Below are 10,690 nucleotides of genomic sequence, written 5' to 3'. Positions count from 1 at the left end.
CCCAAAAAAAAAAAAAAAAAAAAAAAAAAGAAATAAAACAATACAATTACAATGCAAAACATACCTTTTCCATAGTTTCCCAAGTTTTCTAATACAAGCTCACCTTGTATTAGAGTTAGTGTTTAGGAGCTGCCCCCTCTACAAAAGTAAAGGGATCCACCTGGGTCCCCAAAGTCCAGCCTGTAAGGAATGCCTGTAACATTCCTTAAATAAGGTGATGCCTCCCTTTCATCACTATTGTTTCATTCTGATGTGAACACTACCATGTCAATCATTGCCACCCAAGTCCTGCCAGGAGGAGGTTCCCTGTACCCGTGCTTTTCTCACAGATCCCTCTTCCTTTCCATCTCTGAAGTTACCTCAGGGAAAATGTGCTCAAAGCACTTTGAGCTAATTCCAACTGCAGTGTGAATGACTGATATCAGGCACATACATTCCTTTTCTTGGGAGCATTTACATTTTCTTATGGAGCCTTAAGACATTATAACTCAAAGATTAGTTCTTAGCATTTTTCCCCAGGGCAAAAATCACCCCCTCTCAGATGTTACTTAGATATAACTAGACCTAGGTAACGTGAATGACTGATTTTGGGTGAATATATTATTTTTCTTGGGAACATTTACATTTCTTCATGGAGCCTGAAGGAACTGTAGCCCAGATCTATATTAGCTCTTATCTTTTTGCCCAGGGCAAATAACTTCCCTCTGTGGGTTTCAGATGTACTCAAGTGGTAAGATGTTCAAAAGCCACTGGGTTCTATGTGAAACACCATGAAATTATGCTATTCAGTCTCACACCCTTAAACATACAAGTCTCCTATCTATAAAATCCCAGCATTTAGTTTAGGGCACATAGAAACTGCTTCCTGAATCTTTACTGACTGGAGATTGCATACTGTACTAGATTCTAGCTCAGACAAGTGGTAGTTAAAAGTCAGAAGAGACTGAAAAAAATTCAAATGAGAAAACTCTTAAAATTGAGAAAATGCTAACCATTTCCTCTGAAGCTTGGGGACAGTTCTCTAGGAGGTAGTATGATTCAGTGGCTAAGAAGAACTCAGGGTTTGGAGACAGACGGACATGTGTGTGAACTCTACCTCCACTCCTCACAGATATTACAGATATTATGTTAGACCCTGGGAAGTCACTTCACTCCAGAACTCCCCTTTCCACTCTATAGCACTCTAGGGGTGCTGAGCTGTAGGAGTACAGATTTGGGGCTGTTGGCCATCATTACCCCATGATGGGAGAAGCTATCTGAGAATGAAGCCCACCCAGAATACAGCAGAGCAGACAGAGGGCAATCAATCCCTGACAACATGGTCTGAAGTCCTGGACTCAGCCATACCTGAAATCCATTCCTTGGCTTCAGAAACATGGCAGTGATGTGAGCCAGTGACTTCCCTTTTTGGTTTAAAATTTTTGAGCTGGAGTTTCTGACCTTTGCACTGGACAAACAAACAACAAAACAAACAAACAAAAAAACTATTTACTTTCCTTGATTAATCCTGTCCACAGAGCTGTCTCCCCCTGCCCCAAACTTCACATTTGAATGTAGATTATAGAGATTAGCACTTAACACACTCTCCTTAGGTATTTGTTGATTGGTCCTGCCTGTCTGTATTGTCTTTTCAAAACTAGACTGAGTCCCTTGAAGGTTGAAGGCAGGTCTGTTCATCTCCCTTGACACTACTCAGGGCACGGTGGATACTCAAGAATGTCTGGCCAGTTCTGAATTTGCCAAACTGGTCCTCGCCTATTCACATATCATTGCTTTCCTTCACCCTTACTTTTTGGCTGTCAAATGCTCATAATTGAATCACTTATACTCTAATCTGATGGCATGCTATTAGCATTGGTTTGCACCAAGACCCTGTGTAAATTTTTTAAATTAAAAATATATATAATTTTTGGACTTCCCCGGCAGTCCAGTGGTTAGGACTCTGGGCTTCCACTGCAGGGGGCACAGGTTCGACCCCTGGTCGGGGAACTAAGATCCCACATGCCGCATGGCACGGCCAAAAAAAAAAAAAACAGAAAGAATATTCCAGAACTCCAGGAATCCCTATTCAGGAGTTACCCCTCCCCCCATGGAGGTAACCACTGTTCTGAATTCCATGGCATTATTTTTTGGCTGTCACTACTTCCTGTGTACCTGTCACCCTCCTCCTTCCCTCAGCTCCCACACTCTTGTGTTTCTGTTTATCTTCCAGTGGGCTTTGCACATGTTTATTACAATCCATCAGCAAGTCTTGACAGCTCTGCCTTCAAAATACGTTCATTCTTCGCCTGCTCCATTTCTACTGTCCTAGTCCAGCCCCATCCTCACTGGGCTGGACCAGTGCACTCTCCCCTTCTCCTCCTGGCTCCCATGCTTGCCCCCATAGTCTGCTTTCCTTATTAGGACTCAAAAAGCCCTCTCCCTCGTTACCTTTGCACCGTCTTCCACTGCTTTTCCTCTCTCTCCCTCCCTCCACACTGGACTCATGTCACCAGGCACGGTCCTCCCTCAGGGCCTCTGCACTTGCTGTCCTATCCCCTTTCCTAGATCTCCCTGTGGCTGGCTCCTTTCACCTTTAAATGGCTGCTCGAATTCACCTCCTCCATGAAGCTCTCCATGACTACCTTCTTTAAAACCAGTCTCCATCCCCATCTTGATTTATGTTTCTTCATAGGAACTTACTGTCACCCAACACTATATATTTTGTTCATTTATCACAGCGTACATTCATTCAACAAACACTTATGGAGGGTCTATTCTGTGCCAGGCAGAGGGACACATCCTAGGGAATGTCAATATTCATTCATTATTTCACTCTACAAAAGTGTCTTTTACTCCTATACATCAACATTGATCCAGGAGCTTAACAAGTCAGAGATAGGAAAGGTTGTGGGGTGAAGTACCATAAAGTCTCTAGCTAGAATTCACCTGAAAAATAGGGACAATCATTAGGACAAGACCTACTGTGTGCAGTATCCCTAGTGCCTGGAACTGTGCCTGGTACGCAGTAGCTGCCCAATCAATACTTGTAGAAGGAACAACTGAACATGTATAAATATAATCATGGAGTTTAGTGCGTGGCTGACAAACTACAGTCTGTGGGCCAATTCTGGCCTCTTGCTTGTTTTTATAAATAAAACTTTGTTGGCACATGGTCACTCCCACTAGTTTACATATTGTTTACAGTTGCTGTCACACAGTTGCATAGTCTTGACAGAGACACTTTGGCCCGCAAAGCTGAAAATATTTACTCTCTGGCCCTTTTCAGAAAACGTTTTCTGTAATCCACAGGTTCTGTGGATTAGACTTGCTCAGCCCAATAGCAGGATTAAGTTCACATGTGGTTACTGAGCGCTTGAAGTATAAAAAGTGTGACTGAGGAACTGGATTTTAACTTTTATTTAATTTCTATTCATTTAAATTTAAAAAATTGATAATTCAGTTAACAGACAACTTTTGAGTATATATGGAACAAGTTGCATATGTGAATCTACATTTTTACTGTAAATTTTCTGAACTCTATACAGATCGAGGATTTCTGATGAAAACTGAGCATCCACATTGAGATGGGTTGTACGTGTGAAATACACATTGGATATCCAAGATTTAGCATGAAAAAAAGTGAAATACCGCGTTCATAACTGTGACATTGACTGCACGTTGAAATGATAACAGTTTGGGTTTATGACAGTTTGTCATAACAGTTTGTCAATCTAAATGACTGAATCTAAATTCAGTCATTTAGATTGACAAAAATTTATTATTAATATGAAACTTCATTTTGCTTTGTACTTTTCTGATGTAACTGCTAAAAACTTTAAAGTAAGAATACTTCCATGGAACTGGCTGGGGTAGAGCAGGGCCTGGGTTTGAATCCTACCTCTGCCACTTGTAACTGTGGGCAAATAACTTAGCTCCTCTTGACTCATTTTCTTTATCTGGAAAATGGGGGATAAAGACCCTGCTTCGCCGGGTTCTTGGGGGTTCGATCCATTATAACATGTGGAGTGCTCAGAAGGGACGCCCACACAGCCAGGTCTCAAACTCTGGCCATTTTTAGGGTTATTACTATTATTACTAGTATATGAATCTGTAAGAAACACGCCAGGCTCAGCTTCCGAGGCGCTCGAAGGGCAGACGTCTGCTTGTCATTTTCCGGCCCCCTCAGCCCTTTGGCCTCAGCACAAGTCTGGCCCTAATGACAGTCCCCATTCTGCACAGGAGGACAGAGGGGCTAATAAGGGGTTATGATTCACCATGGCCACTCCATGAGTCAGCCACCATTGAGACAACGCCCAGGTCCCCCGCCCCAGATGGGGACATGTCCCTCGGCACCATGTCACCTCCACATTCCTTTGGCTGCTTGCCAGAGGGTCCTTTCTACTTCTCCCTTTAGGTCAGTTTTGGGGGAAAGAGGTGAGGGGGGCTGGGAGCAGCTACTCCCCCCCTCCCTTCCCCCTCCTCCCCCTCTTTTTCCTCCTCTTTCTCTGGGAATCTCCCTTGGGGTACGGCCAGGCCAGGCAGTGAGTAAAACCCTTGTGACATGGGTGTGGCTGAGGCAGGGGCTGGGGACAGGGGGACTCTGATCGGGCTCTTGGGCAATGCCAACTGATTAGCACCTAATCCTCCAGGCTTCCCAGTCCAAGGGGTTCCTGGCTCTCAGGGGTGACTGAAGACAGGAAGTTTGAACCAGGGTCTCCCAATACCATGAGAGGCGAGACTTTGTCAGGGGGTGAGAGGCTCCCTCTGCCCTTCCTAAAGCATGAAGGACGTTATGTCTAGGAATTCATTCATTCATTCTTGTGACCACTACTTTATTTTTAATAGTTTATTTATTTATTTTTGGCTGCGTTGGGTCTTCGTTGCTGCGTGTGGGCTGTCTTTAGCTGCGGCGAGTGGGGACTACTCTAGGCACGCAGCCTCAGTAGTTGTGGCGCACGGGCTTAGTTGCTCCGCAGTATGTGGGATCTTCCCAGACCAGGGCTCGAACCCGTGTCCCCTACATTAGCAGGTGGATTCTTAACCACTGCACCACCAGAAAAGTCCCAATGACCACTGCTTCTTGAGTGCCTGCTGTGTGCCAGGCATTGGGGACCCAGCAGAGAACATAACCAATTATTCCCCATGCCCCGCCCCCGTGGAGCTGATGTTCTGAGGTGGGGAAGATGCTAAGTAAAATCAGTTGTGCATAAGCAAGTAAATAAATAAACTGAAGAGAAACACAACATTGTAAATCAATTATACTTCAATTAGAAATTTAAAAAATAAATAAATTGGGAGAGACCAGGTATAGAAGAATAAAGCAGGAAAGAGAGATGGGAAGGGTTGGGTCAGGGAGGCCTCGGCAGAAAGATCCTGGGGAGTTGAGGGCAGGGTGGTGCCTTGTTCCAGGATGAGAAGGCTGATGTCAGTCCTGTGATGGTTCTAGAAGTTTCTGCGTGGGGCTGGATGGGATGTGTTTGTGGAAAGAGCTGGGAGGTCCCTTGGGTCAGGGATCCGGTTCTCCAAGCCTGGTGTCAGGGTCTAGCCCTGAGCCAACCATAGGAAGGGGGTACCCCAGCTTCAGGAGACCAGGTGGCCTCTGGGACAGTACCCCGTGAGGGTCCTGAGTCTAGACCAGCAAATGGGGTCAGCGCCCCTGCCATCTCGCAATCCACACCCCTCTGCCCAGTCCTTCCCCCATGTCTCACCACCATCTCATCTCACCTCATCTCGGTGATTGTTTTATGGCTGGTGGGTCCAAGGGTCAGAGCTGACCCTCTCACCAGGAAAAGGAGGCCTCCTACGGCTGTGGATGTGGTCAACTCAGCTTCCTTCCCCTTGTGGGCGAGGAGACCTTGTCTCCTCTGGCTCCACCCCTGGGGCTTCTGGGAGGGAGTCCTTAAGGTTCGGGTGGGCGAGGCATGTCGGGGTCCCCAGAGCCTGAATTCGTCCTGGCCCTCCATCCCTCACCTTCTGAATGTGTTTGCTGTAGCTGCTGAAACAAAGTCCCACAGACTGGGGGCCTGCAACAACAGAAATGTATTCTCTCCCAGTCCCAGAGGCTGGTAGTCCAAGATCAAGGTGTCAGCAGGGCTGGTTCCTTCTGAGGCCTCTCTCCTTGCCTTTTATATTATTTTTTAAAGAATTTATTATTTATTTATGGCTGCGTTGGGTCTTTGCTGCTGCGTGCAGGCTTTCTCTAGTTGTGGCGAGTGGGGGGCTACTCTTCGCTGCGGTGCGCAGGCTTCTCGGTGCGGTGGCTTCTCTTGTTGTGGAGCACGGGCTCTAGGAGTGTGGGCTTCAGTAGTTGTGTCACGCGGGCTCAGTAGTTGTGGCTCGCGGGCTCTAGAGCGCAGGCTCAGTAGTTGTGGTGCACGGGCTTAGTTGCTCCACGGCATGTGGGATCTTCCCGGACCAGGACTCGAACCTGTGTCCCCTGCACTGGCAGGCAGATTCTTAACCACTGCACCACCAAGGAAGCCCCTCTCCTTGCCTTTTAGATGCCATCTTGTCCTTGTATCTCTGTGTCCAAATGTCCCCTTTTTACAAGGACCTCAGTCTTATGGATTAGAGCTCACCCTAGTGACCTCACTTAACTCGATTACCTCTTTGAAAATCCCCAACTCCAAATACAGTCACATTCTGAGGCCCTGGGGGTTAGGACTCCCAACATATGAATTTGGGCCTGGGGGATACAATTCAACCCCTAACACCCCTCAAAGCTGTGATGAAATCCAAGCCTGGTGGTCACCTCTCCAAGTAGCTGCCCTGACCACCCCAGCCAAAATCAACCCCCCATCCCAGTCACACCCAGTACAACCCCTTTGATGGGAGGGAATTCTGTTTATCTATCTATGTTATCTGTTTACACCAGGGAGCAGGGACCTGTATATTTTGATCACCGATATACCTCCAGCCACGAAATCAATCCCCCACCACCACTGAAGTGGCTCCAAACCCATCTGTGGAGCAAACCCCACAGTTCAGTGAGCACCACCGGTCTCAAGAGAAATACACCTGCTCTCGGCCAAGTTGGGATATTTGCGTTGTCTCTAATCAATTCAAAACTTTCCCATTTTGTGTGCAGTTGCTTTCTGGACTGGGTGCCAGGAGGTCGAAGTCCTAGCCCCAGCTCAGCAATCAACTTGGCTGTGACATCACAGAGTCACTCCTCCCCTCTGAGACTCTGGTTCCCCATCTGCAAAATGGGATGATGGATCTAAAGGTTATATAAAATGAAGCCCCTTCCAGGTTAAACATTGGGGTTAATGTTTAATCCCAGGGAAAATCTGACCAGGAGTGTAGTTTGATAAGAGTCATGGGCCATGTTGTGTACATATATATGGAGAAGCCCACCAGGTAGGGAACAATCCCATTCACGCATGAGCGAGGTGGAACGGGCTGAGGAAGTGTTAAGAAAGAACCGTGCCCTCATTCTTCTCACTGGGAGCATGGTTAATCCCCAAATGTCCTCCCTCCTGCAGGAAGAACACTGTAGAAATCTCAGGTCACCAGTAGAATCTCCAAGTTAGAGTACACTTAAATGATCACCAAAACCCTCAAGAGAATTTAGTAACTTTTTTTTTTTTTTTGGCAGCACAGTGTAGCATGTGGGATCTTAGTTCCTGGAAGGACCAGGGATTGAACCCGTGCCCCCTGCAGTGGAAGCGCTGAGTCAACCACTGGACCGCCAGGGAAGTCCCTAGTAACATTTATTTTCATGTTACATTGCTTTTACAATTACCTTCTAATTGGGGCATCTGATACTGGTCTAATTTACCATCGTGTTACTAAGTGTCTTTCAAAAATAAATTTATTGAAGAAAAAAAGCCAAATACATAATAATGCTGAAGATGGTACTAAACTTTCTTCAACAAATGTATCTTAGGGCTTCCCTGGTGGTGCAGTGGTTGAGAGTCTGCCTGCCAACGCAGGGGACATGGGTTCAAGCCCTGGTCTGGGAAGATCCCACATGCCACGGAGCAACTAGGCCCGTGAGCCACAACTACTAACCCTGCGCGTCTGGAGCCTGTGCTCCTCAACAAGAGAGGCCGCGATAGTGAGAGGCCCGCGCACTGCGATGAAGATGGGCGCCCCCTTGCAGCAACTAGAGAAAGCCCTCCTACAGAAACGAAGACCCAACACAGCCAAAACTAAAAATAAATAAATTAATTAAAATGTATCTTAAAAGGAAACATTATAACACCAGGTTTTGGGTTTTTTTAAGTATCAGGTGCCTAAAACAGATGCAAAAGAAAATAAACAATGTTATTATATTCTAGAGAGCTACTGTTGCCTGTGGAAGGTTCTGGATTAGGTGACTCTTAAAAACTTAGCAGAAATGTGTTAAAGACACAACAGCACCCAATTTGAGTGCTTCTTGACAGAATCAGACAGTTTAAAAAAGGATTGAAAAGTCATTTCTTACCTTTCATTAGGTTTATTTTGTATATGCAATTTGCATGCAAAGGTGCATGGAGAATCCCAGTGGGGCCTCCAAAACAAACAAACAAACAAACATGCATGGAGAACTCACTCTGTGCATTGAATTCTCTCAAACCATCCCCACCCCCACTCTCTTGGACTTCCCTTCTCCACAAAAAACAATGCCGTTTCTCCTAGGCCCAGCTTCTGGGTCTGGGCACCCAGTCTCATCAAAACCACAGCTAAAATTTATTGATCACTCACTGTGCCAGGCACTGTGCAAAGTACACAAATAAACTTGATCCTCCAAAAACCCCAAATGTGTTGGGGACTTTGTAAATACCCATTTTGCAGATAAGTAAACTGAGGCTCGTGGAGGGGATGCTCTAGCCCAAGCAGCTTGTAAGTAATGATGCTGAAATTCAAGGCAGCAACGCTAAGTCAGAGCTACCCCAGGGGTGAGCCAAAGTCAACCCCAGGTAGCAGTGCTCATGGCAACAACAGGCCGGGGCTTTGTCGTGTCATCTAGCACAGAGCGAATGTCATGGTTACGGCTCTCTGGATTCAATTCCAGCCCCTCCTCTTGCAAGCCGTGTGACCTTGGGCAAGTTATTTGGCCCCTCTGTGCCTCTACTCCTCCCAAAATGGGGAGAATAGTAAAGATCCAGAGAACTCTTATACATGAGCGGTGGCATACCACGTCTGGGGAGAGGGGAGCAGCTCACCCCAGGTGCTATCAAAAATGAGGCCCCCCCAAAAAAAAACCCACAACGAGGCCCATTAGTTTCTAAAATATACAAACGGCTTGTATAACTCAATAATAAAAAAACCCAAACAACCCAAACAAAATATGAGCAGACGACCTAAATCAACATTTCTCCAAAGAAGACATATAGATGTCCAAGAGGCACATGAGAAGATGCTCAACATCGCTAATTATTAGAGAACTGCAGATCAAAACTACTATGAGGCATCACCTCACACTGTTCAGAATGGCCATCATCAAAAAGTCTGCAGATAAAAAAATGCTGGTGATGGTGTGGAGAAAAGAGAACCCTCCTACACTGTTGGTGGGTATGTAAACTGGTGCAGCCACTATGGAGATTCCTTAAGAACTAAAACTAGAGTTGCCATATGATCCAGCAATCCCACTCCTGGGCATACATCCAGAGAAAACTCTAATTCTAAAATATGCATGCACCCCAATGTTCATAGCAGCACCATTTACAATAGCTAAGGCATGGAAACAACATAAATGTCCATCAACAGGTGAATGGATAAAGATGTGGTATATATGCAATGGAATACTACTCAGCCATAAAAAAGAATGAAATAATGCCATTTGCAGCAACATGGATGGACCTAGAGATTATCATACGAAGTGAAGTAAGTCAAGCAGAGAAAGACAAATATCATATTATATCACTTATGTGTGGAATCTAAAATATGATACAAATGAACTTATTTACAAAACAGAAAACAAATGTATGGTTACCAAAGGGGTAAGGAAGCGGGGGAGGGATAAATTAGGAGTTTGGGATTAGCAGATACAAACTACTACATATGAAATAGATAAACAACAAGGTCCTACTGTATAGCACAGGAAACTATATTCAATATCTTTTAATAAACCATAATGGAAAAGAATCTGAAAAGAATCTGAAAAGTGTATCTATCTGATACACTTTTCTGTACACCAAAAACTAACACACACTGTAAATCAACTACATTTCAATTTATAAAAAAGAAAATCTGAAGTAAAAAAAGGGGAGCCCATTGTCTGCAGAGAATTCAGAAACTGATAATAAACCTGATTTTATTATTATTTTTTTATCAACGTGCATAGACAATTCTGAACAATGTCAATGTCAAAATAATCTCCCCCTAAGAAATCTTTTATTGGTCTAAACAAGGGAGTGAGCAAAGTTTTCCCATAAAGCGCCAGATAGTAAATATTTTCAGCTCTTTGGGCCAGATGGCAACTACTCAGCTTGTGATCCCAGCAAGAAAGCCACTGCAGACAATTCATCAATGAATATGGCCCAGTGCCAGGAAAGCTCTGTATATGGACACTGAAATTTGAATCCTCTATACTTTGCACATGTGAAATATTATTCTCTTTTTGATTTTTTTTTAAGATTTTTTGTTGTTGTTGTGGACCATTTTTAAAGTCTTCCTTGAATTTGTTACAATACTGCTTCTGTTTTTTTTTTGTTGTTTTTTTTTTGCGGTACGCGGGCCTCTCACTGCTGTGGCCTCTCCCGTTGCGGAGCACAGGCTCCGG

This window comes from Lipotes vexillifer, unplaced genomic scaffold, assembly GCF_000442215.2.
Source record: "Lipotes vexillifer unplaced genomic scaffold, Lipotes_vexillifer_v1.1 scaffold1011, whole genome shotgun sequence".
NCBI lineage: Eukaryota > Metazoa > Chordata > Mammalia > Artiodactyla > Lipotidae > Lipotes > Lipotes vexillifer.
The sequence above is the reverse complement of the archived record's forward strand: the minus strand, read 5'-3'. Positions refer to the sequence as shown.